General features: G+C 39.3%; 1 protein-coding gene across 25 annotated transcripts in view; it reads right to left on the bottom strand.

Annotated features, from left to right (window-relative positions):
• The window catches only part of ANKS1B (ankyrin repeat and sterile alpha motif domain containing 1B), a 1,270,775-nt gene that overhangs the window by 325,285 nt on the left and 918,751 nt on the right, over positions 1–26,739 (bottom strand). The window lies entirely within an intron of this gene.

Below are 26,739 nucleotides of genomic sequence, written 5' to 3'. Positions count from 1 at the left end.
CTACAGTATGTTAGACATGAATAGAGAACTTGCTGGCAGACAGGCGTCTATTTTTTGTCAGCTATATACAGATTTAAAAAAAATACTTTAGGAGAACAAAGAAATGTGACAGCAACATAATGTTTCTGAGTTTAAATTGGAGTGTGAAAGTAATTTAAGCAAGAGGAACTTCTGGGTTTAAAATTTTGTATGAATTATTCTGGTCCTTTAGCTTTTATTTGAAATTGTAGCTGAATTTGTGGTTCTTGGTTTTCGAAGTGACTCACTTCTAAAATTTGGGCTGCTTTGCATGCCACACCGTGTATCTAATACTTCAGTTATTAAGGACAGCTGGCACCTCATCAACCTGATGGGCGCCTTCGGTAAAACTCATGATGGAAACAGCAATGCTGGGCACGACGCAACGTAGATTTTCCTCTTCCTTAGATTAAAACAGATAAATATTAATGGAAAATCTATATGATTCTGATTTGCGAGCAGAGAAAAGATTAGTCTGGGCATCAGGGATTCAGATTTTAATCTTAAACATGTTAAGCTTTCTGTCATTATGCATGGCTCTCATTTTTGAGATTCTCCCTACTCCTTCATTTTTAAGTTACTCTTTCTCCTTTCCTGTTGTTCTGCTCCCTAGTTTCCATTTCAAAGTTTAAATGTTCTCTATTTTATTTTATTTTTTGAGATGGAGTCTTGCTGTGTTGCCCAGGCTGGAGTGCAGTGGTGCAATCTCAGCTCACTGCAACCTCCACCTCTCGGGTTCAAGCAATTCTTGTGCCTTAGCCTCCTGAGTACCTGGAACTACAGGGGAGTGCCACCATGCCTGCCTAATTTCTGAATTTGTCTCTACTAAGAGACAGAATTTCACCATGTTGGCCTGGCTGGTCTTGAACTCTTGACCTCATGTGATTGGCCCACCTTGGCCTCCCAAAGTGCTGGGATTACAGATGTGAGCCACTGTGCTTGACCTAAATGTTCTCTATTTCAAAGTTATAGTGCAACTTATTATTTACATTAGACTCTGAACCTGGTCAGACTTTTGTACTTCACTTTTACATGGACTCATTTCAGCTTCTCATTAAATGTTTGTTCATGTAACACTTAACTCTGTGCTTATTACGTGGTAGCTACAAATATAAATGACAAGTCAGCATTTGCAGAATGAAAGTTAGTGGCATTCACAAATACCCAGATGTTGTGTATGTATAAAATTGGAGGCTAGGATCCCAAAAGGAGACTTACAAGTATTCAGTACCTTCATATTCTGTAGAGAATTACAAAAATATTGGGGCTGGGTACGTTCTCCAGGCCTTGTTAAAAGGTGGTTGAACTAACTCTATTAACCTAAATAATCACTCTAGCCCCAGGAATCTCCCTGACTACCCCAGTTGACATGAAATAAGAAAGAAATAGAAAAAAGGGAAGAAAGAGAGAGACACTAAGGTTGAAGTTAACTGCCTAGTAGGGAGGTCTTGCTGTTAGCGCATCCATAAAGTCAACCACTCCAGCAGCAGATACTGGGGACAAGCTTAGGGAGTCTTGTTGACTGGATTTGGGTCAAAGTCAGTTGTCTCATACCAGAGAACTGTGCAGTGGGTTCCCACAGGTTACCCCCAAGCACTCACACATCACTCTTTTGAGGAAGTAATTAGTTGCCATCTGCCACACAGATGTCCACATCAACACAGGGTGTTGATGGTCAGTGTTAGCCAAAGACTCAGGGAACCCACGACAGGACTATGAAGAAAATCTAGGTAAATATAAAGATGTTTGCTTGTTCCTCCAACCCCCCTTTCTTGTCCCAATGCCAGAAAATTTAGAATCGGAAAAGTGCCAGTCCTTGGGGGAAAGTCTATACTTGGGGGAGGAGGGAGGTGGTGAAGAAAATAAAACTGGAGGTTTCAAATGAATTGGAACTGAGGCATCAGTATCTTAAATGCTTGGAAAGTTATTGGATATGTCTGAGATGATGCTTATAAATAGCAAAGGGAGGGTCAGTTGAGCTTGGCTGAATGATTGAAAAATAAAAAAATAAAACAACCACCATCACATCAGGATTGCACTGAATGCAGGCTGCTCAGTAGTCTGATTACTCCTGTAAGGCAAGTTATCCCAGACCAATCTTAAAGAGGTGAGAGGGAGAAAATATTTGGTGGGAGAATGAAAGATAGGGAGCAGGGTAGAGGGTACAACTGAAGAGACCTTGGAAATGGGGATGCTAAGGTGTGCAGGGCAGTATTCATCCATCCACTCATTAAATAAATATTTAATCAATGCCTATTCTGAATGAATGTTGTGGAAATAGTAGAGAACAAAACAGTCATAGTCTCTTCTTCATGGAGATTATAGCTCTTAATTAAAATATGTGAACAGATGACCAATAAATTATGAAGGTTCTGCATACCTGAAGAGAGGAAACCAGTAGAGCCAAATGCAGTTACAAAATTAACTTGACACATATTTAATGACATGCAGAATAGTTACTGTGCTGCACAATAATTTCTTCCAAAGCAATGATCCCATCTGTTCCTTTATTTCTGTTCCTACTGCCATTACCCTGTTTAGGTTCTTGTTAGTGCTTACAAAAACTAATGCAATAGCCTTCTACGTGGCCTCCCACCTTTGGTCCATCTTGTACCTTGCTACTACATTAGTCTTCCTAAAAGCCAGACCCTTAAGTGTACCCTTGTATAAAAGGGTGCACTGTAGTGGCTCTTCCTTGAGAAAAGTCCAAATGTCCTATTCCAGCATTCAAGGCCAATTGAGATCAGCCTAATCTCCCACTTCTCTGCTATTTTGTAGCAAATAAATGTAATTAGACATGTGTATGTCTAAACAGTACATTAAATTGCTAGCCATTCTCTGAAAATGAACCATATAAGACACAGTCGTATCTTTGCTAATATAACTTCCCATGCTTAGAATGTTTTTGCTCCTACTTCTGGAGTGATTTCTTCAGAACTGGCTTCTCTTCTTGAGCTCTGAGATGAAAATTTCTAGCCATTTGTAGGACATCTCACATAAATGTTCTATAGGTGTCACCAACATAAGTCAAAAACAAATTTAACTCCTTCAGCTCAAAAACAGCCTTTCTCTTTTTTTTCCATTTCAGTTAATGGGCAACACTTACTCCACTGCCAAGCAGAAGCTTGGGAGTTATCTTACTTTCCTCTTTCTGTTTACTGTCATATCTAATTAAGCCAACATGTTCTATCAATTCGATTTCTAAGGTGACCCTCAATTTACTTCTCTTCTTCCAAAATGGACTTTGGAAGATGACATTCCCAGCAGTGCTATGTATTTGCTGGTGGATCTTTGGCAAGTTACTCTTTGAGCCTGTTTTCTCTTTTTTAGAATAAGCATAATAATACCTGCTCCAAGTGTTGTTGTAAAGATTATATGAAATAGGGGATATAAATTGACTAGCACAGTGATTTGAATATAATAGCTATTCAATAATAACTGTTAGTTCTCTTTTCTCCCCATTACCCTAAATTAGACCCATGCTTATTTTGAAATTGTGTAATATTCTCTCATTGGCTGCTAATCTTTTCAGCTTCCAATCAAATCTCTCCTCTCTCTTTTCTTCCTACTTCCCCGATTTCCTTCCTTCTTTATCTTGTTTTAGAAAAGGTTTGCATCTGCTAACATCTTTACCCCTCTCTCCTTCAGCTGACAGCTATTTTTTAGGAACATATTTAACAAGGTCACTCAAGTCGATTGAATTGTTTATTTCAATTCTTCGTTCTCTTACTGTATTAGAATTATGCCCCCGTGCCCTTTGCCAAGGGATCGACATTATGTCTCACTGTGGCTGCAGTTACTTCGCAGTCTCATTGATGCTGGCCAGTAGAATGTGTAAAGTATCAGTGTGGCGATTAGAGATGAGGTCTCTGTGCTCCTGTGTTCTCCTAATCTTACAGCGTTCATATGCTCTCTCATAAGAATAGCAAGAGCTAAGGAGTTGCATAACTCCTGGTTCTAGGAGAAAGATGAAGACTTGTGGAGCAAACCTAAATTTAACCCAAAGCTTGGAATATACCCTAGCTCGATGGAGCTCAGGAAAGTCCAGCTGAAGTTAGCTGAAGCACAGCAGACCCATGAGTAAGAAAACAATTTTTTTTCTGTTGTTGCTGTGAACTACTGAAATTTTGATGTACAGAGAAAAACAGAATAGAATCACTCCTTGTTTAAAAACCCGTGGTGTTTACCCACTATGCCTGTGGAATATAACTCAGGCCTTTTAATTCATGAATCTATTGGCAAATGCATCTTCATGAGACTCAGAAAGATTATGGATGCTGAGTAAGCAAAACATCCGTATCCTTCCCAAACTACCTCGTTGTCATGCAGAAACTCTACATGCTTTGTTTTTTGTTTTTTTTTAAGACAGAGTCTCACTCTGTCACCCAGGCACCCAGGCTGGAGTGGAGTGGTGCAATCTTGGCTCACTGCATCCTCCACCTCTTAGGCTCAAACAATCCTCCCACCACAGCCTCCCTAGTAGCTGGGACCACAGGTGTGCATCACTACACCTGGCTAATTTTCTTTTGTAATTTTAGTTGAGACCAGGGTTTCACCATGTTGCCCAGGCTGGTATCCAACTCCTGAGCTCAAGCAATCTATCCACTTCAGCCTCCCAAAATGTTAGGATTACAGGCACGAGCCACCACACCTGCCCTATGTGCTGCATCTTTATTAACCCTAGACTAAGTAATTCTTTATTGTATGAGTTTGATTGTTGGGGCATAATCTACTGAATACATAATATACCTCCACACCTTTGCTTATGCCATTATCTCTGCCAGGAATGCAATTTCTACGTTTTCTCCTAATGAAATTCTATCCATCCTTAAAAGGTCCTGTTTAAACATTGACTGCTGTGTGAATCTTTGTCTAATGTTACCATTATCCCCCCCAAAAATAATATCTTCTGCAGGTTTCTGTAGTATTTTGCATAGAGTTCTATTATAGCATTATTAAAGTCTGCTTTCAGTAACAGAGAAGTGAATATTTGTCTTCTTCATTGGACTGCCTACCCCCAGTGAAGAAATGAGGTGTTAATCATTTCTGAAGTTCCTAAAGTATCCAGCAGAGCATCTCACACATGTCAGACATTTGCTAAATGTTTGTTAAATTAAGTGACTTAATGAATACATGGAGATAAAATGACAAATTCATTTCAGCGATTTGGTATTCATTTGTGGGAGAGATTTGTTTTTGTACTCCACATTTTGAAAACTAAGGTTATCTTTTTTTGCCTAACAATAACATTCATAACTATTTAAAACCTCCATATATCAAGAACCAATTCCAGATAGTATATTGTGTTATAGAATGCAATGGACTTTGTTTCCATAGCATAGCATACTTGATTCTATTAGCTGTGTAGCCATGGGCAAATCACTTCACGTCTCTAAGCTTCAGTGGTGTCAGCTATAAAATGAAGGTGTTGGACCAAGGATCTCAAAGTTGCTTTATAATTCCTAAATTTTACAATTCCATGATTTGTAAATTTATTTTAAATTAGTATCCTATTTATTTACCAAGGAAAGAAGAAACAAGCCCAAAGACAAAACTAAAATTCATATATATATATATATATATATAAATATATATATGTGTGTGTGTATATGATAGGACATGCACACTAAAGGTCACATGGCATTCACATTTCTTTCAAGTATCTTCAGCAGTACCCACAGGAGCACCATGGCTGCATTCTCAAATTAGCAATGATGAAACTCTTTTTTCAGCAGGAACATCTGGCAAGACAGAGCTGGGAAGTGACAGCTTCAGGGGCTTGCCAGGCCAGCAGTGCTGCTAAGCATAAATGGAAGTCAGGCTCAGTCTATAATTTGAGAGGCAGAGTGGTGGGTAGGGAACAGGCATTCATCACAGAGGCTCGCAACAAGGTGATTTGATTCAATTAGTTGAATTCCAAAGTCTGGAAAAACCTAAGCTGAGACAGAAATTGGAGATAGTAGTGAGGCTTTAGTCTTGGGAAAATTGAGATATATTAACATTTTTTTTTAAACCAAACACTTTCCTTGTTCTTGTTCCACTCAAATGACTTTCTTCCAGCAGCTTTTTAGAGCATACCTGGCCTCAGAGAGAGTATGCTGTTAACATCACAGTTGGTATAGCAGGCAGAGAAACCACAGGACAGTGCTCTGTGCAGTTCTGGGGTTGCAAGGGGGCCAGCTATGGGGCAGCTGAACAACACATGCTCTGAGACTGCTTGATCAACTTCAACCAGAGTAACTCCTGTTTTATGCATTTTATACAAGAAGGGGAAGAAGGGTTTTCTCTGCTTTAAAAAGAAATGTTTGAAAATTATGAATCTAGAAGACTTTTGTAAGATTACATGACCACTAAGGTTTTATTTTCTCTTAACTTTTTGGCTTTATTTGAAGTATTATGGATCTGTTATATGTGGAGTTATATAGATATATATATAGATAGATATACATATACATATATACACATTACACACACACACACACACACACACACACACACACACAGAGCTCCTGTCATTCTGTCATTCTTTCTTTCTGCCTGAAGCCAGCTTTTTCTGTGCAGACAAGGATAATACCTCATGAGATGATGGAGCCACAAGATGGAAAGTATAGCAGGAAGAAGGCAATAAAAATGGGTTAGAAAATAAAAAGATAGAGAGAGACGATATACATTATAATAGCTTTGGGATTAAATAAAGAAAAGTAGTTCTCAATGGGACAACTTATTAAACTACAATTATGATATTGGCATGGTAATTAGAACAAGAGAATAAGGAACCCTGAAAAGCCAATAATAAATTAGACAGATATTTTTATACCCAAAAGTGTTAGAAAATTGAGACAGAGACTACTTGTTGTTCCCTTAAAACTGTCCTCTCTTCTTCCACATAATAGGGTTAAATTGGGTTCGTGCCTGCCTGACTAGAGACAAGATACATCAGCTGCTTTTCTGGTTGCTGCTGTGAAAATATGGTTGAACCTGTGGAATGCTAATGAAAGTGTTGCATGTAACTTCCAGGTCACCTCTAACAAAAAGAGCTTCCTTGATCTAGAATTCCTCTTTTTTCTTTATCTTCCTATAAGCTGGAACATCAGTGCCTGCCGTCCAGCTTTGACTACACAGGCAAAACAATGCCATGGAGTTTGGGAAATGCTTCTCAGACCTCAATGTGCCCAGGAATCATGCAGGGAATCTTATTACCAGATGATTCTAATTCCATTGGTTGGAAGGAGGATCAGAGATTCTGCATTTCTAACAAGCTTCCTGGTGATGCTAATGCTGTCAGTCCATGGACCACACTTTGAGAAGTAGTGCTTTGGAGGATAATGGAGCAGCAAATAGAAGGTCCTGGGTCCTCCTGGAATTGCATAGAGCAGAGCCACCTTGTAAACCTGCACTGCTCATTTCAGGACTATTATATGAGAGAAATTAATATTCCATTATTTAAACCACAATATTATGAATGTCTCTATTTCAGTATCACAGTCTCTCCTTGAATACAAACATAACTAAAAATAAGCAGTTTCATGTATAACATTAAACGGAGCCTGTACTTCCATTTGACATTACATTGTAATAGCTCTTGTTTTGTGGGCCATAAGTTTTCACATCTGTTATCGTTAAAGAAGCTTCATTTCCTTTAACTGTGTTTGTTGACATTTCTCTGTCAACTACATCATCATCCCTTGTAACAACTATGCAAGGTTTAAGAAGGGGAAAATGCAGGGAAATCCCAAGTTTCTAGCTTGGATATCTTGGGCAAATGGTGGTGTTACCAGCTGAAAGAGAAACGACAATAGGCTGGGATAACATGAAACATTTTGAGACATGAGAAATTAAGGATGCTGTGGAATGGCACTTTAAATCTGGAGGAGAAGTATGGGGGGACACGTGGCCCTGGGCATCATCGAAGTACAGGTGAAAGTGTTGGCAACCCACCTATTAGCTGTCTGACCTTGAGTAAATCACTCATACTTCCTAAGCATCCACTTTCTGATTAATAATGTGAAAGATTAAAATAATGTCTACTGCTGAGGGTTACCATATGTATTCAATGAAATCACACAAGTAGAATTTAGCACAGTACTTGGCACATAGAAGCACTCAAAAAATCTTTGTTATTTTTATCATAAGAGCTGAAATCATACACAGGTAAGACCGGAGAGGTGATTTTGTAGTATGAGAAGAGAAGTGGCCTGAGAATGAACCAACAGTTTCAATGAACAAGGAAAAGATAAGAATAATACTCAGAAGACCAAAGAAGGAATGGTCAAGACAAGAAGAGAAATGGGGTACATAAGAGTGTCAAGGAGAGTGTGGTCAGCAGTGAGGAGATGCTACAGAGAAGTCTAATAAAATGATGAAGGAGAAGGGCTTTGTGGGATCACAAATAGGTCATCGGAAATAGGTCACCAGACATTCTTATTGAGAAGAGCACAGAAGCTGAGCTGCCCTAGGTTGGGGTGTGAGTTAGAGATGAGGAAGCGGGAAGTGCAATCTAGATCATTCTTTTGGGAAGTTTGTATGGGAAGAAAAGGGGGAGATGAGATTTTAGAAAGCATAGAGAAAAACACATGGAAAGGGGTAAGAAACGAGGACTCAGGATTGAGGAGGGTCAGAGTCATAAAACAGTAAGTTCTAGGGCATAGTAGAGATTGCTTTGGCACTTTGCCTGCCTTTCTTGGAAGTTACAGCTCTGACAAGTATAGTTGGAGCTAACCTCACGGTGAATACTCTTTGTGTTAAAAGAGTGCGAGTGTCTGGAAGCTACGTGGCTTAGACTTGGTAAGAGCTGGATGCCTGTGTGTGAAGTATATGTGACCTTCCGGTGAAGGTCCTCACGTGGGCAAGGGCTGTTACCCATGTCTCATCCACTTCTTGGATACAAACACAGCAACCTATCATTTACATAAACCCACCAGTGCCAATATCCCTGATGCACCAGGCTCAGCTACTTAAACTTGCCTAGGAAGCTTCTCTTTTCCCACCTGGAGGTACTTTGTACACTCAGACTTCCATGGCTTTTATAATACAGATAGTTGATATTGTCAGGTACTTCCCTCTATTCTGGCTCCTTGTTCTAGACTCTTCTGCTCTGTCCTGCTGCTACCCAAGTCTTGGACTAACAGCAGTCCTGAAAATAAACCAGGACAAGCAGTGCTGGCAGACAGTGTGTTGCCAAGTCCAAATGCAGGTCTATCAAGTAGTGTGAGGATCAAATCTCCTACAGGCTGTGAGACCTGGGCTTAGACATCACTGTGCTGTTTCATCAGTGGCTCTTAAAAGAATGATTGAAGATAAAAGAGAAAGGCTGATCTACTGACCATGGGGCCCCAGAAAAAAGTCCACCCATCACCATCTGAGTGCTATGGCAGTGCAACTTTGCTGGGAGAGACGTCTCCAAAATGGAGAGCACTATTAACGATAAGAACATCACTTAACAATGATGTGGGACTTTAAAGAGCCTCGAGTGATTTCATGCATGTCACCTCAGTCGCAAAGTGTTTTAGGTGATCTTTAGGAAGATGCCCTTTATGGAGTCTGAGAGCCTGACTATTCCATATACTTATTTTCCTTCTGTGGGAATTAAAAGGATTAGTATACTGTGACTGTTGTTGGAAAGCAAGGAGTGATAAACTCTCTGTGTTGTGCATCTGTAGCCAGGGAGGGATACACGTACAAATAAGTCTGCTGCTTGCAGGTCCTTTGTTTACAATTAGACTCTTATGGATACAATTTCTATAAAAGAATAAAGAGAAACATAAACCCTCAGAAGTAAGAAAATAGTGTCTGATGTCACTATGGACTCACAGCTGCAGAAAGCAGTAACCCCTCTATTATTTTTCCCACCACCGACTGAGCCTCACTGACTTGGAGTTCCTTGAGTGTTCAGATATTGAAGACTCCCAGCTGTAGGCCTAGGGCAGAAGCAGTGAAGAAGTAGTATCTGGAGATTACTTGATATTACATTTTTAGGAAATAAGGGAAAGGAAAATGCTTTGGACTAGACACTGTCTCTTAATGGTCTATGATTTCTAGTTTGAGAGTAAGAGAAATGAATGAAGGTCTAGCCCAGAGAGGGCCTGAAGTATCCCTAATTTTGACAAGTCTTAGATCACAGAGTGAAATAGAAGTGAAGCAATGGACAGCAATGAAGGACTATATTAAAAAAAGGTTTTCAAGACACACAGGTGATCAACTTCCAACAGCACAGAATAGCCTAGAAGCACTAGACTGGCCTAGTCTCTAGCCATTAGTGACAGGCGGCACCCCCTCTGGACAAAGGCACTGGGAAAATCACAAGTTAAAGGAGTTAAGTTGCCAACACAGCCAAGTTCTATAAAGCATTCTTGGGGAAAAATGACAACTAGTACAGCAACAACTACAAAACAATCTGTCTTATTTCAAGCAGTGTGTATGAGCTACTAGTCAGGCACTGGTCTTTTCAGCTTCATCTGTGCCCACAGAGATTAACTCTATGTGTAGCAGCACTTTAGAACTGCTATCTGCTATGTAGGATCTACGCGGGATGCAGATGAAAAGACCAATAGAGCCATAACACAGTACACATATAACACTGTCCTTGGGGTTGAATTATTTTATTGGTTTTATTGTACCTCTCCCTGAAGCTTTGGGTAACAGAGGTATTTTTAAAAATTTAATAAAAGGAAATGTTTTTTTACCATCTTTTCATTTCTAAAATCCTTGTTGAGGTAATGTTGACCCTAGAGCCCTTTGTTAAACAACGCTATTTGTTTTATTTCCCTGTTGCAAAGGTTTTTTTATGAAACAAGGGTTCAGATTAAAGATGAACAGAGGATTTACTGCAACCAGAGTAAGGCGCTGAACAATGCTCTACCAGTGATGTGAACTATATTCAGAAAAAAGACATGGGGTCTCTTTTTCTCTGACAGTACATGTTTTCTGACATTCATGCAGCTATTTGGTGGTTACACAGCACACTGCTTTGCTCTTCAAACAGAAACTTTAAATGCTACTATTAATCAGGAATATTGTTTGCATATTTTTAGTCTCAACTAAAATAATTTCCCCAAACTTGAATCTTCAGAAGATAATGAATGCCCTGAGTGTCAATTCTATTTATTTGATATTTAAAAACCATGTCCTTTTTCAGAGCCTCCAGGCATGTGCATAATAACATCATCCACAGAAATACTTCAAACAAATAAATGTACCATAAAACCAAAATTAGCGGTATACAAATGAATAACTTATGTTCTACCTGTGTAGAGCAGTACAAAACATATCATTCACATGGTGATCAAATGTGAGTATATTCATATTCACTTAGGGAGTTACAAAAATGAGGACCTACCCTCTATTCCATTCCCTCTATCTATCCATCCATCCATCCATCCATCCATCCATCCATCCATTCATTAATCCATCCAGCCATTCATCTATCCCATCCATCCATCCATCCATCCATCCACCTACCCACCCACTCATTTACTCAACAAATATTAACAGTATGTCTTCTATATTCTAAGCACTGTTCTGGATGTGCCAGTCCTTGTGGAGTTTACTTTCTAAGTGGGAAAGACAGATAATAAGCATAATAAATAAAGTATATATTCTGTTAGAAGGTGATAAGTGCTGTGAAAAAAAGAGAAACTACAGTAGGGGGATTGGTCATGCTGTGGGGGGATTGTGTGTGTATGGTGTGGCAGGTTCAGTATTAAGCAGCGTGGTCAGAAGAAGTTTCATTCAGAAGAGATTATTTGGACAAAGATTTAAAGACGGTGGGCTGGCTGGGTGCAGTGACTCATGCCTGTAATCCCAGCACTTTGAGAGGCTGAGGCGGGCAGATTATCTGATATCAGGAGCTTGAGACCAACTTGGGCAACATGGTGAAACCCTATCGCTACTAAAATACAAAAAATCAGCCAGACATGGTGGTATTTGCCTGTAATCACAGCTACTCAGGAGGTTGAGGCACGAGAATTGCTTGACCCCAGGAGGCGGAGGTTGCAGTGAGTCTAGGTCATGCCACTGCACTCCAGACCGGGTGACAAAGTGAAACTCTGTCTTAAAAAATAAAAAAAAATGAAGACGGTGGATTGGCTGTGTTTAGGGTGAGGATTTCAAGTAGAGGGAACAACTACAGCAAAGGCCCTCAGGAAGTAGGGCCCAGCATATATTCAAGAAATAACAAGGAGATCAATGAGGTTGGAGCAGGGAGCCAGATAAGTGAGGGCTTACAAGACCTGGCAAGGATTGGCTTTCAATCTGAGGAAATGGGGAGTCAGTGTATGAATTTGAGCAGAGTTGTGACATGATCTGGCTTACATTTCAGCAGAATCACTCTGACTGCTGTGTTGAGAAAAGCTAATAGGGAGGTCTTTTCCTACTAGTTTTGAGAATGTCCCAAGAGGTTGTGGAAGTAATCCAGAAGGAAGGGGCTAGTGGCTTGGACAAGGTGCTAAAGTAAAAGCAGCAAGAAGTAGTCAGATCCTGGGTATCTTGACAGTAGACCAGCATAATTTCCTGAAACATGTAATAAAATCTTCCTTGTTCTCTAACATGGATCAGAAATCTGTCAGTTTAATGGTTGCAGCTGTGTGGCATGGGTCTCAGCTTGAAGAGGACTGTATTCGTCCATTGTGTGTGGGAATGTACGGATGACTGGCAGGGACGGGCTTGCAGCAGTCTGTGCTCAATGAGGATTCCAGGGGCCTGGAAGACTCTGCTGAGAGATTCAAGGGATAGTAGATGAGTATCAGAGAGAATGGGCTATTCTGAATGGATTGCAAAATTTAGCACGCTGACTGTGCCCTGGCCAGTCTCCCGTGGACCATCCCTTAAGATGAAGAGATTTCAACTAAAGAGCTGTATCATGAAACATTTTTGGGACACTGAGAACAAAAGGAGTCAGCAGAATTGGCACCAGCAACTTTTTCAGCAAGAAGAGATGGTGCCATATTGCAGATATTGGTTCCCTCAACATTGGGCACCAGCAATTGGCAATGGTGGCCACATTGGCAGGCTTCAGTGGCACTGGCAGAACATTCAGTTGGCAGGGCTAAGGTACCCTTGATGGGAAGACACTAGGTATCACAGCCAGAGGCACAGACATCAGTACCTTTGACACATTGGGCATCTGCAGCTCTGAAGCAGCCCTTGGCAGTCATTAGTGGCAGATTTGGCACCTTTAGTGAGTATTAACAGGACTGAGAGCACTTTTGGTAGGTCCTGGTGGCACCGTCTCAACAGAAGACATCACCACAATAGGCTAGAGCAAGACAGGCAGAAAAGGGCAGATGTTACCTGGTCAGTGGTAGTCTAGTTAACAGTGTACATGTGACAGGAGACACTTTGAATAAATCATTAGGGGGAACTTCAGTAAGACCTAGAATATGCAGAGAAGTGTTGCTCTATGATTGTTGCTGTTATCCTATTTTGAAGCCCTGGTTGGAGTTCCTGAAAACCCCTTTTATATTTATAGTTAAGGGATAATCTAAGAACTATTCCACTACCATTGGAGTGAGAACAGCAGTCACAACAAAAATAGCTTGATCCTTAGGAAAATGTTTCCAGCCTCATAATCTGGGGTGTGTGTGTGTGTGTGTGTGTGTGTGTGTGTGTGTCCAGAATTTCTAATTATCTCAGACAATGGAGTGACTAAGAATCTTCAGCTCTACTTACGGAAATCCCCAGTAGAGTCATTCTTACAATAGTTTTAGTACTTATTATTTATTTAATTCAACACAAATTTTTAGGCACTATAGTGCATCATATATATAACATCCTAGATATACAACATCATCCTAGATATTATATAAATGCAAAAGGGAATAAAGTTTCTACCTTCCAGGAGTATGTAATTTCCATGGGGGTACATTTGAAATAGATACAAATACAATTCTGTGTCACTTGACAACAGGGATACATCAGAACGTGTCCTTAGGTGATTTTCTCATTGTGCGAATATCATACAGTGTACTGAAGTAAACCTAGATCGTATCACCTGCTACCCACCTAGGCTATTGCTCCTAGTCTACAAACTTGTCCAGCATGTTACTATACTGAGAACTGTAGGCAATTTAACATACATCACTAGGTGATGGAAATTTTTCAGCTCCATTGTAATCTTATGGGACCGCTTATATATGTGGTCTATCATTGACCCAAATGTTGTTATATGGCACATGACTGTATACAAAGACAAGTTAAGTGCCAGTTTTTTAAGTTCTAGAAAAGAAAAAAATACTAGAGTGGATTAGGGACATTTAGGAAAGTTTCTTCTACAGTTTTTCTTGGGGTTAGTACATGGGGAAGTAAGTGATTGTACGTGTGTTTGCGTGTATGTGTTTTTCAGAGTGGGGGATGCAGGTGGGAGGGATGGGGGCGGAGAGAGAGAAAGAAAGGGAGGATGAATACGGACATCCATTTCTCCTTATTGTCCCTACTCCTAGTCGTAGCAGGCACGTCCTAGGATTCTCTGTCTGAAGTGATCCTTCAATGTCCTATTTGGCCAAAAACACCTGTTCATTCTTTGAGATTCAGTTCAAGAATCATCCACCTGTCCAAAAACCCTTCCCTGATCCTCACGCATTTAGCTCTCCCCTCCTCTCGCAGCATTTTCCACATGGTATTCTAGTTTTTGACTTATCTATCTTTGTCTAAACTGCAGGCAGAACTCCTTGAGGCACGGACCCAGTCTTCTCCATGTTTCCAGTCCCATATCTGGACTAATATAGAGCTGAAATGAATGGACGGTCTGATTGAATGGATGGACAACGAGCAATTTTCTCATATCTGGGCATGGTTGTGTGGGTCTTTGCAGACACTGGATGCCTCTGGAGTTGCTCTAGCTTCCTTTCATCTACCTCTGAGCCTATTGGGACTTGGGATACAAGGTAATTGTCACTTCATGTCTACATCATGTGGCACTTGGAAAGTGTTCTGGCTAAAGTGGATGATAATGTAATTGAGTCCCAGAGGTGACAGGCAGGGAAATGGATATCTCTACATTTACTGAAATAATCTCTTATGCATCTGTGGGGAACATTTCACATTCAAAGCTGTCTTATAATACATTTACCTCTTAGTATTTAGAAAATTGTAAATACAAGCCTTTGCCACCAAGCAGTAGCTTCTAAGTAAAGAAGGGGTTGAGGGTTAAAACTAACATAATGCATTGAGGAAAAAGCTTTTAACCTGTCAGGACTCTGTGATTCATAAATTATAACCTTAAAAATAATTTAAAGTGTATCCATTTAGCACTTATACCTTCATGAATTCATGAAACTACAAGTAAAGCTAAAATGTATTTCCTCTTGAAAACATGAAATAGGAATCTAGCAGTTTCTTGAGTAGTCATTCCTTTGATAAGAGCAGTAGTTATCTGGTAACTTAAAAAAAAAAGAAAAGCTGAATGTCTATTTACTAAAATAGAAGACAATAGACTTGTGTGAGATACTGAAAATGGCCAGTCATTTTTTTTTCCCCAAAGATGAGTGTATTGATGGGTGATTCCACAGAGTACAGACATGGGGCATTCCTGTGATAGGAAGTAGAGGAAAGCAGTTGAGGGCAGAGACTCTGGGGCCAGGCTGGCCAATTTCAGTCCTGACTCTGACACTTACGAGTGGTGTGACCTTAGGTAAGTTATTAACTTCTTTGTGCTTTAATTTCTTCACCTGTAAAATAAGGATTTAATTTTGAGATTTAAATATGTTAATCTAGAGTTAATCTGAAGTACTTAGAATAGTGCCTGGCACATAAGAATTTTCTATTTAAGTGATTGCTATTAACACAGGGATTTGGCCTACAGTGTTTTTCTGGCATGCTGAGGAACGTCTTGGGGAATGTGGATTCTGTAGGTAGAGTATTCACTATGGGTCTACAGAAGACCAACCATCAGGTTAGAACCCAGCGCCAAAGGACAGGTGTAAAGGACTACTAGTGTGAAGTCCAAAATCCCATTGACCACCACCCCTCCTCATCCCTCACACAAATAACCACAAAGGAATACCATGGAATGAAACAGTGCTTAGCTTGGGAAGAAACAGTAACTATGTCACTAGTTTAGCCTACTCCATTGAAGCTGACTATAGGTATTTGTTTGGGTTTGAAACATTTAACTCATTACAGCTTAAAGGACAAAGTGATGAATGAAATTTATAGCTGGATTGATGGCACTAGCTGTATTTCAGTTGTAATAAGCAGAGGATGGTTATTACAAATAGGAAAAAATAGCACCTCTATCTGCCTGTTAGCTTAGCATATGCTTTGGGTCACTTTTTGCTTGGAGTGTCATGAGTTATCATAAACTTCCACAACAAAGAAGATTTCTTTTTAAAATTTGATTTATGTATTATTTTTTTTCTTAGAGACAGGATCTCATTATGCTGCCCAGATCTCATTATGTGGAGTGCAGTGGTGGGATCATAGCTTTCTGCTCTTTAACTCCTGAGCTCAAGCAATCCTCCTGAGCAGCTAGGACTATAGGTGTGTGCAACCATGCCTGGCTAATTGTTTAATTTTTTTGGAGAGACATGGTCTCACTATATTGCCCAGTCTGGTCTTAAAGTCCTTCCCTCATGCGATACTCCTGCCTTGGCTTTCCAAAGCACTAGGATTACAGGCACAAGCCAACATGCCCAGCCACAACAGAGAAGTTTTAAAGGTACATAGGAATGGCTTTTTGATTCATCTGTCTCCTTCTCCAGGAACCTACTCCTGATTCCCTGAACAGAAGATACCTTCCCTTTCACTTAACATACAAAACTTGTGTTTTTACTCCTATTATAGCTCATTTCATGTTCTGACTTGTACCATATTAAGATCACTTGCATACTGGTCTGACTTACTTTCCTAGACTAAAATCTTCTTGAAGGCAGATACTGTGTAATTTCATCTTATTTTTCTCCCTGTACTGTATCTTGGGACATAAGTAAATGCTCAATTCATTTGCAGACATAACTTGAACAGAAATATCTCACTTGAATGCCATTGATTGAAAATAAGAAATATAGTCAAATTCTATTCAATGATTAAGTTAGCACTTATTTCAACTGTATGGTAAAGGCAGGTGATAATGTCTTATTCAAAATGGCAGATATGCTGTTTTACAGTTCCTGTGTAAATGCATACAGTTCTGCTTTTCTATGAAATTACAATGCCTTTAGCAACTTAATGGAACTACACTGTCAGGATCTGACTGCTCAGCTTCTCAGTTCACTTCCATTCCATTCTATGCTATGTATATTTACATCGAGTCCTTGCTGTTTAAGGTGCTCTTCCTTTCTCCTCCTCTTCCAATTTCTCTCCCATTCCCACTCATTGATGGGAACTGACTGCATTACTTCCAAGAAATACAGACAGGAGGACCTCTCTGCATTAGGCTTATTCATTTAATCTCTTAAATAGGGAGGCCTGAGTTATGACTTTAAACATCTTCTCTTCTAGCTTCTGATGGACTAAACAATAATCTCTAAATACATTTCAAAATGATCAGTTTAAGTAGATGACAATCAAATTTGAAAGCGTTGCCAGTTTCTTATCTAGAAAATGAATAATCTGCTTTGTGAGAAATCCACCAGCAGAGAGTAGAATGTTCACTATGCAATGCAGTCATGGGCATTTTTAGTCACGGACTCTCTTATGTCAGTAATTAAGTTCTTTTCTGTTACTTCTTGGCCCCAGGCAAAAGCAACATCAAAAATGTATTGATTTTTGTTAATTTAGGGAGAATTTATTGAACATATGCAAGTGGTCATAACTAATATCAACTGAGTTCCTCTAAATGTCAGAAACCTCATATGAATTTTTGTATTTATATCTCACAATGACCTGATGTGATAGGTTCCACTATTATCTATTATTTTCTAGATAAGGACACTGGGATTAGAGAATTTAAGTAACTTGCCCAAGGTGACACAAACAGTAGGTAGCTAAACTAGGATTAAATTAGATTTAACTAAAAGCTCAAGAGAGTTATTTTTTGAGCTCCTGAAAGATTGCAAGTTCCTTAAAGATGCCTTAAGTGGATTATTTAGCCTACTCATCTCATTATCCCCTTAGTATCCTTAGGGTGCTCTGAAGTACAGAGTTTAGACAATACTGTGGGGTGGTTAAGAACCTCATTTAAGCTGCCTCAGTATGAATTCCAGTTTATTCACCTAAAATAGCATTCACAAACTCCCATAATTTTCTGTCCATTTCTTGCTTAATAGTTCTCCACAGCATTTACCATTACCTGAAATTACATAGTTTTACTTCTTTTTTTTCTGGGTCCCCCCACTAGAATGTAAGCTGCACGAGGACAGTGACCTTGTAGGTCTTGCTTCCTAACACCAATTTCTCAATAGCTAGAACAGTGCCTGGCATGCAGCAGGTGGTTTATAAATATCTACTGAATGAATAAATAAAAGGAGATACATTTTGCTTATTGTTTAAGCCTGGAGTAGTAATTCTCAGATACAATTAATAGGCTGAATGAACCCTACCTTTTTTCTTGGGTAAGCTTCAAACCTTCTTTTTAAAAGTGTATTTAATAGACACTAATATAGCACAAATGCTTTGGAAAGCTCCATTTTAAGTGCTTTACAAATGTTGACTCATTTAATTCTACGGAGTAGGTAAAATAATTACATCCATTCTAAAGGTGAGGAACCAGGCACGGGAAGATTTAGACACTTGCTCACGATCAGACAATTAGGCAAAGAATGGAGCCAAGATTCAAACTCGAAGAGTCTGACCATGTTCCCAACCATTCATGCTGCTTCCTGGATTAATCCCATAAAAATATAATTTCCCTGGAGTTTATGCTCTAAAGAGGTGTCTTCACTTTCTCTTAGAGAATGACCTTTCATCTTGCCCATTTTCCTTCCTCTCTACTCAGATTAAAGAAGAAAATAAATTAAGATTATTTTCCTTATTGAAACAGCACTGTATGCTATCAGTGAAGCTTCTCTCAGGCTACTTCAAGGATAAAGAATTGAATGACCCCTGGAGGCTACTGGACAGCTCACATGGCCTATATCTGCCTTTCTTCTTTTTTATGTTTTTCTTTTTCTTGTATTTCTAGAACTCTTGGATTCCTGCCACAACCCTTCCCTTCTAGCCTTGAGAAGGGAGTTCAGTGCTCCATGGAGGCTGCAAAAACTGCCTTTTAAACCTGAAATGTAAAAGGAAGCCCGATTTTATAAATGATCCCTGTTCTTGCTTTTAGTCAATTGGTTCTTTCATATCCTGTCCCTTTCGGTTTCTTTCACAAACACACAAGCAACTCACAGCCTCGGGTCTCTGATATAGCACGGTATTCACTCAGGAGGCAATTGTCATGAGCACAGATATCTGGGATTTAGTTCCAGTTCAGTTACTAAGGAGCAATCTTCCTTGGGGCAAGTCAGTTAATAGGAATGGGACTTAGTTTCCTCATCTGTGAAATGACTCCAGTGAGAAGGTGAGCTGGAGATTTACAGGTCCCTTCCAGCTCTAAATTGTGATTATTCTTTGACGAATTATGTAAGGAAGGGAAAGTGCTCAGATATCTAAGGCCTATTTCTCTCACTACTGATGGCAGGATAACTCCAAGGGAGTCACTGTTCTTTATTAAATGGGGGTGAACTTCTCAGAGTTGAAGGATAACAGCTGCTGGGGATAGCAATAGATCAGAACCTATTTTTCTGCCTAATTCCTTCCCTATTTCTCTGTAAATATCAGAGGGAGATTAGGAATAAAAGTGATATTTCAGCTCTGTGGTCTACATAATAAACAATTCCAAGATATATTTTTAAAAAAAAAATTACAAAATTCTGCCTCTTTAGCGTGGGAAGAATGTAGTAGCCCTCTTGCTTTGTGAAACTGCACAAAAAACTTGGAGCAGAGCATGGGTAAGTAAGTTTGAGTTGTATGCTCTCACACCCAGCAGTTGTTTAAAAATCTATCCAGCCCATACAGTTATTGGTATTTTGCATTTTGTACATATTGGGCTTTGTCATTTCAAAGTGTGCGAAGGGCTGCATGAACATTGGCCCTTCCTTCTCTCAATGTGACCCTGTAGAACAGACTAGTTACTGGTCATCACTTGTAAACAGGAAGCGTGAGTCTCATCCTAGAAAACACAGGCCATCAGTGCTGTGGTTGTTACATGCATGAAGGACATGCTTTATCCCTTTGTAAAACATTTAAAAATAAAGGCACTAAGTTTGGAAATATCTTTGGGCATCCTGACCTGACCCATTCAGAACTGACCTCTAATCTGCATTTAGACACTTGCCCACAGTCAGACAATTAGGCAAAGAATGGAGCCAAGATTCATACTCGGAGAGTCTGACCATGTTGCCAACCATTCATGCTGCTTCCTGGATTAATCCCATAAAAATATAATTTCCCTGGAGTTTATGCTCTAAAGAGGTGTCTTCACTTTCTCTTAGAGAATGACCTTTCATCTTGCCCATTTTTCTTCCTCTCTACCCAGATTAAAGAAGAAAATAAATTAAGATTATTTTACTTATTGAAACAGCACCATATGCTGTCAGTGAAGCTTCAGTTTCAGTCTAATAAATAATAACTGGGCATTACCAAGTTCACATTCTGTGTGCTCCATACCTAGGAAAGGAAGACGAATATGGCCAAGATCCTAATCTTGAGTGAGAGACAAATTAGTCAATAGATGGTTTTATGAGGTGTAATGGGAATACAGAAGGGTTAAATCATCTATCTAGCCCAGAGAGAAGATGTTAAGATTTCTCCAAGGCTTAAGTATTAAGGAATGAAGAGGAGTTATCCCTGGGAAGAAGGGTGACAGTTAAGGTACAGAAAGGAGATGATGTTTCTGGCATAGAATGACTAGATTCTTGGTAATTCTATCACCTCTTCCTAGGAAGAGAGATAGTATTTCTTGGCTTACTTTGCAGTTTAATGAGGACTATGAACCTGAATCCTGGTGAATCAAATGTGGTTTAAAGTAAGTGATACATTTCCAGTCCTGGCAACAGAACATTCCAAGTGATCTTCTATGTTCCTCTCTACCCTGCTGTTATGGCAGCCCACAAAGAACTCCAAGATGGAAGAGTCCATGCTAGAAGAAGCCAGGGTCCTGAATTACTAGTTGGAGGAGAGCTGCCTGACCCACACTGGATTGGCATGCATGAGAAGTAAATTTAATAGTGTTAAACCACTGAGGATGTGGAGCTGTTTGTTACAGTGGCTGGAGTTCATTACCCTGATGATATTGTGTGCCAGGATAAGGAATAATAAAAAGGATCTGAATGACTTGCTGTCACTTCAACATTTATATAGCCCAAATAAGTTAGGTTTTGACTTTAATGTCAATCACTGTTTCTTCCTTCCTCATCCAATGGCACCAACCATTTCTTTTTTTAAAAGGTGATGTTTTAAAGTCTTTCAGCAAGTCAGCTGCTCCTCCTGAGTGTGTTACCAACACCATGTGTCTTTTAATGACATTTGCCTATTGTATATAATTATATAACTTATTATATATAATTATTATATCTATTATATAACATATACAACAAATGCATTATAGTATATATAATATATATTTTATGACATAAAATATATATATTATATTGTATGTAATAGGTTATGGTCTAATATGAATATAATATGTTAATGTTATACAATATAGCATATATATATAACGAAATATCATTTAAAAGGTATGTCTATATAAAAATCAATTTTTCTCATTAGAATACACATTTTGTGAGGGCAAGGGCTTCAGCTATATTACTCATTACTGTAACCCTAATGCTAAGGGAAATGCCTGGTGTATAGTAGGCACTCACAGTTATTTTCAGAATGAATGAATAGAGATAAATATAATAGGATAGAGGCTGGGTTTTTTTTTTTTTAAAGAAATGGACTTCAGCTATGTTCAGATATAGGCTTCTGCAGGCAGAAAGAGCTCCAAGCCCAGGGTTGCAGGTTGCTTATATGAAGGTAATAGCAGAAGCTATGCAGGCAGATGAAGGTGCCTCAGGAGGGTAAGGGAAGGAAGAAGATGAGAGAATTAAGGCTGCATTTTAGGGGATATCAATGTATAAAATAGACTAAGCATAAGAAGCTAATGAAACAACATTAGAAAAAATAAGGAAAGTAAAGAGAGTATTGCGGCATGGAAACAGAACACTGTAAGAATCATAGTTTTGGGGTCAGATCTGTGAGTGTAACATATTCAGTAAACATCTGTTTATTGATTGCAATAAGTGCTGAACACTGAATAGCATATAGTCCCATGAAGGTGGCCAAAGAGGCTGACTCCTTTACTGAGACATACAGCCATCCCTGTTAATTTTACACATTTCTCTGGGATGATATCAGGAGGCTTGTGGGCCAACTGGGGCCTTTCACTAGGCTGATACAGTAGGCTATATTCCTGATCTGAGTTCTTCCCTGTTTAGAAGATTCTCAGAAGTATGGAAAAGCTCTTGATGTCGTTGGATATTTATTGATAAGTTAGGGGTCAGTAAACCATGGCCTACAGTCTAATCCTGCTCTATTGCCTGTTTTTGTAAATCAAGTTATTTGGAACATGCCACACTCATTCATTTCTGAATCATCTATGACTATTTTCACTCTGCAACAGGGTTGAGTAACCACAATACAGGACATATGGGCTGCAGAGTGTAAAATATTTATGATCTGGCTTTTTACAGAAAAAGTTTGCCAACCCCTGATCTAAGTAAGCATATCTTGTCCCCCTCCCCCACAAAAAAACAAAAATAAAAACAAAACCCAAGATATTTTCAGAACCAAGCTTACAAGGCCCCTGGGAATACCACAGCCTGTCTTACTATGGAGTGGACCTATAGAAAATAGAATATTCTATGCCCTCAGTTTACAAGGACCCTGGGAATACCACAGCCTGTCTTACTGTGGAGTGGACCTATAGAAAATAGAACATTCTATGCCCTCAGTTAGACTGGGTCCCGTCATACATTTACTTTAGGTTAGGACCTCCATGCTAATAATGCACATATGTGGGTGTGAGATTCTCTTTGACTGTGTATCTTTAACTAATATCCACTGGGTGGTAGGCCAACTTTGGGTAGTAATGAGTTTAAGACAGGCAATAAAAAGAATAAAAAGAAATGCAAGTGAAAAGAATGAGGGCAGATGGGAGAGTCAGTGATGGAATGGGAGAATGAAAGGTCGCCCTGTCAAAAGGTACCATGAGAGCATCTGTGCCTGCAGGCTATATTCTGTCATTGCCCTTCTGAAAAATAGCAGAAGAAATAGGTAGGAATTTCTATCATTTTTCTAAGTGACAGGGAAATAAGACTGAACCTTCTTTTCTAGACATTTAAAGAAATAACATTGGTTGTACACTTTTCCCCTAAAGCTTACACACATCTGCGTCAACTATCAAGACTAGAATTAACAAATGCCTGAATGTTAAGGACCTTGAAATAACTAGCGTCTTTAAGAGAATGACTGTTCTCTTGAAGATGCTAGTTATTTTAAGGTCCTTAAAATTTTCTTAATAGAATGTCTCTGATCTCTTAAAGATGCTAATTCTCTCAAGGTCCTTAAAATTCAGATGTAATTTCTTTAAAAGAATGTCACATTCATAATACACATTCAAAGGCTGAAATAATCTGTAATTTCATCGTATTAAGGCTTATTTCTAGAGTGATTCTCTTCGTCTATGACATGGGGGTAGCAAAGTGACAGCTATAACCAAATCTGGCCCCCAATGCTTTATTTGTTAACAAAGTGTTTACGAAAAAACCCACAGTTTTTGGGGGTAGAGAGGGGCAAGACTTCTGCTCTCCAGTGTGCCACAGTTTCCACCACTCATATTACCTTTTCTTTAAAAGTGTTTGAGTTTTACCATCTCTGCTCACAACATTTTGAGGGCATCAACTGTTGCTTTGATCTATTTTCTCTGTTTAGGCCTAAAATTAAATGATCACTTGTAACTTTCTAGCTATGTTAGTTTTTTAAAAACTGTTTTATTTGCTAACATTCTTAAAGTTTTGTCCAATAGAGTTTAGTAAACTCACTGATCTAATATATACAGGAAAATCCTCTTTTCAGTAATGGGGCAACAATGAAGAATAAATACAATTTTAAGAAACTGTGCTGTTTTATGGGATTACTGACTCGTGTATATCACTTAGATCAGTGATGTTCAGGTTATGAAGTGATTATGTACAATTTGCAAATCTCAGTGTCCCTAATTTCTGTATTATCTTATATCATGCTACATTATACCTAACTCTACAGACCAGAGACATGTGCCTCTTTTTTGAGTGGCAATAGCAAAGTTGGCTCTTTTTTTATTTTTTATTATTTTTCAATATATATTTTATTGCACTTTAGGTTCTGGGGTACATGTGAAGAACATGCAGGATTGTTGCACAGGTACATACATACTAATGTGGTTTGTTGCCTCCATCCCCATCACCTATATCTGGCATTTCTCCCCATGTTATCCCTCCCCAACTCCCTACCCCTGACTGTCACTCCCCTAGTCCCCACCAACAGACCTCAGTGTGTGATGCTGCCCTTTTTGTGTACATATGTTTTCATTGTTCAACACCCGCCTATGAGTGAGAACATGCAGTGTTTGATTTTCTGTTCTTGTGTCAGTTTGCTGAGAATTATGGTTTCCAGGTTCATCCATGTCCCTACAAAGGACACGAACTCATCATTTTTTATGGCTGCATAGTATTCCATAGTGTATATGTGCCACCTTTTTCCCTGTCCAGTCTATCATCGATGGGCATTTGGGTTGGTTCCAAGTCTTTGCTATTGTAAACAGTGCTGCAATGAACATATGTGTGCATGTGTTCTTATAATAGAACGATTATAATCCTTTGGATATATACTCAGTAATGGGATTGCTGGGTCAAATGGAATTTCTATTTCTAGGTCACAAAAGTGGCTCTTAAATCATCTAATTGTGAACATCACAGTCCCAGGAAGATGGCCCAAGGAAATAAAAGGTGGTTTTTCCTTGTAGTTATTGATGGGTTATTCCATTTTAACTACAAATGTAGACAATGGAAACTAGACTGTAAAGTAGATCATCATAAACTGTATCTGGCAGACTTGTAAGGTGCGCCCACACCCCGCCCGCCCTGCCCCATGATCCCTACCTCATGGTATTCACCCTTGTGTAAACACCTCCTTTTGTGTACGAACTGAATCTGGTGATTTGATTGTAATGAATAGAAGATGGCAAAAAGATGGGATGTCACTTCTGTGATTAGGTAGCAAAAGTCTGTGACTTCCATCTTGCTCGCACTTTCTTGTCCTCTCACTTGCTCATTCTGTTGAAGCTAGCTGCATGTTGTGAGACGCCCTGTGGGGTGACAAGGAACTAAGGGAGGCCTCAGCCAACAGCTTGTGAGGTGCTGAGGCCTCAGTCTGAGAATCCCTAAGTGCTTGAATCCCGCCTACAACTGCCTGAGTGAGTTAGGAAGTAGATCCTCCTGACTTGAGTCTTGAGACAGCTGTAGCTTTCTGAAAGAGACAGAAACAGAAGACCAACTTACATTGTACCTGGATTCCTGACCCAGAGAAATTGGGAGATAATAAATATTGTCATATGCCACTAAAATTTGGGGTAACTGTTCTTTAGTAATACAGAATATAAATCTTCTATTGGAGTAATAGCACACTTTTTTAAAACCTAAGCCTCAAACTGAGAATAGAAAAGAGGGTAATTTAATCCATTCAGAGGTATTCAGTGCCATTCAGTGAAAAAAATAATTAAATATATGTAGCTCCAATAAATATTGGTTAAACTGAGTAGAACTTAGAAGTAAAGGGTCACTAAAATTCAGGTGTTCATTATATAGTAAATTAACAGTAGCAATGAACAAAAGTGAATATCAGACATTGCACTAAGATCAAGAGTCCGGTGATAACAACACTAACTAGTCATCAAATATTTTTGGGTTTGCGTTTTGAGGAATTCCAGGATTTAACTGAGGAGAGCGAGTAGGCAAAGGGACAACAGCAGAGATGCAGAAAGTAACTAGGTGTCATGGAAGCCAAAAGAAGACAATATTAATAGTGAAAATTTGCCCCATGGGATTAACAAGAATCCTTGAGCTTGTCTTGCAGGAAGACAGATGAGGAAACAGCTTGTTATCACCTGTTCTGCTTGCAACAAAACTGGCTGATTGGTTGAAATTGGCTGGAACCAATGAGGCTGACTGGAGTCTACACAGAATGGATTTGCTCCCCTGAGGGGTGATGTTTTGATGTCACAGCCTGAATTTCCATATCATGTTTCATACCAATTCCCCATGAATTTGCACAGGCAACTCATGAAAAAGCACGAAAGGACAACTGTGCATGGTAAGGGACATTCCAAACTTCCCATTCCTTTCTACCAGTCACTAACCAACCTTGAAGCCCCTCCCCCAGAATCTCTCTCTTAAATATACAGCTTTAAAGCTGGTACAGGGAGACGGATTTGAGCTGGACTCCTGCCTCCTTGCTTGGTTGTCTTGCAATAAACCTTTCTCTCTACAAAATCCAGTGCTTCAGTGTTTGGCTGCAATTGTGTGTAGGCAAATGAACCAAGTTTGGTCGTAACAATAATTGTCAATAGTATCAAAGTCTGCTGAAGTCTAAGTAAGGTGGAGACAACAAAGGGCTTATGGAATTTCTGCTCTTCCGCTTACTGGTGACCTTAGCACTGGTTGTATGGGGTAGCAGCAGAGAAACGACTCAAGCCAGTTGAGGGATGAGTGGAGCAAAGGAAAG

Source organism: Aotus nancymaae, unplaced genomic scaffold, assembly GCF_030222135.1.
Source record: "Aotus nancymaae isolate 86718 unplaced genomic scaffold, 86718_ANA_hifiasm-v0.15.2.pri h1tg000016l, whole genome shotgun sequence".
Classification (NCBI taxonomy): Eukaryota; Metazoa; Chordata; class Mammalia; order Primates; family Aotidae; genus Aotus; species Aotus nancymaae.
The sequence above is the reverse complement of the archived record's forward strand: the minus strand, read 5'-3'. Positions and strand labels throughout refer to the sequence as shown.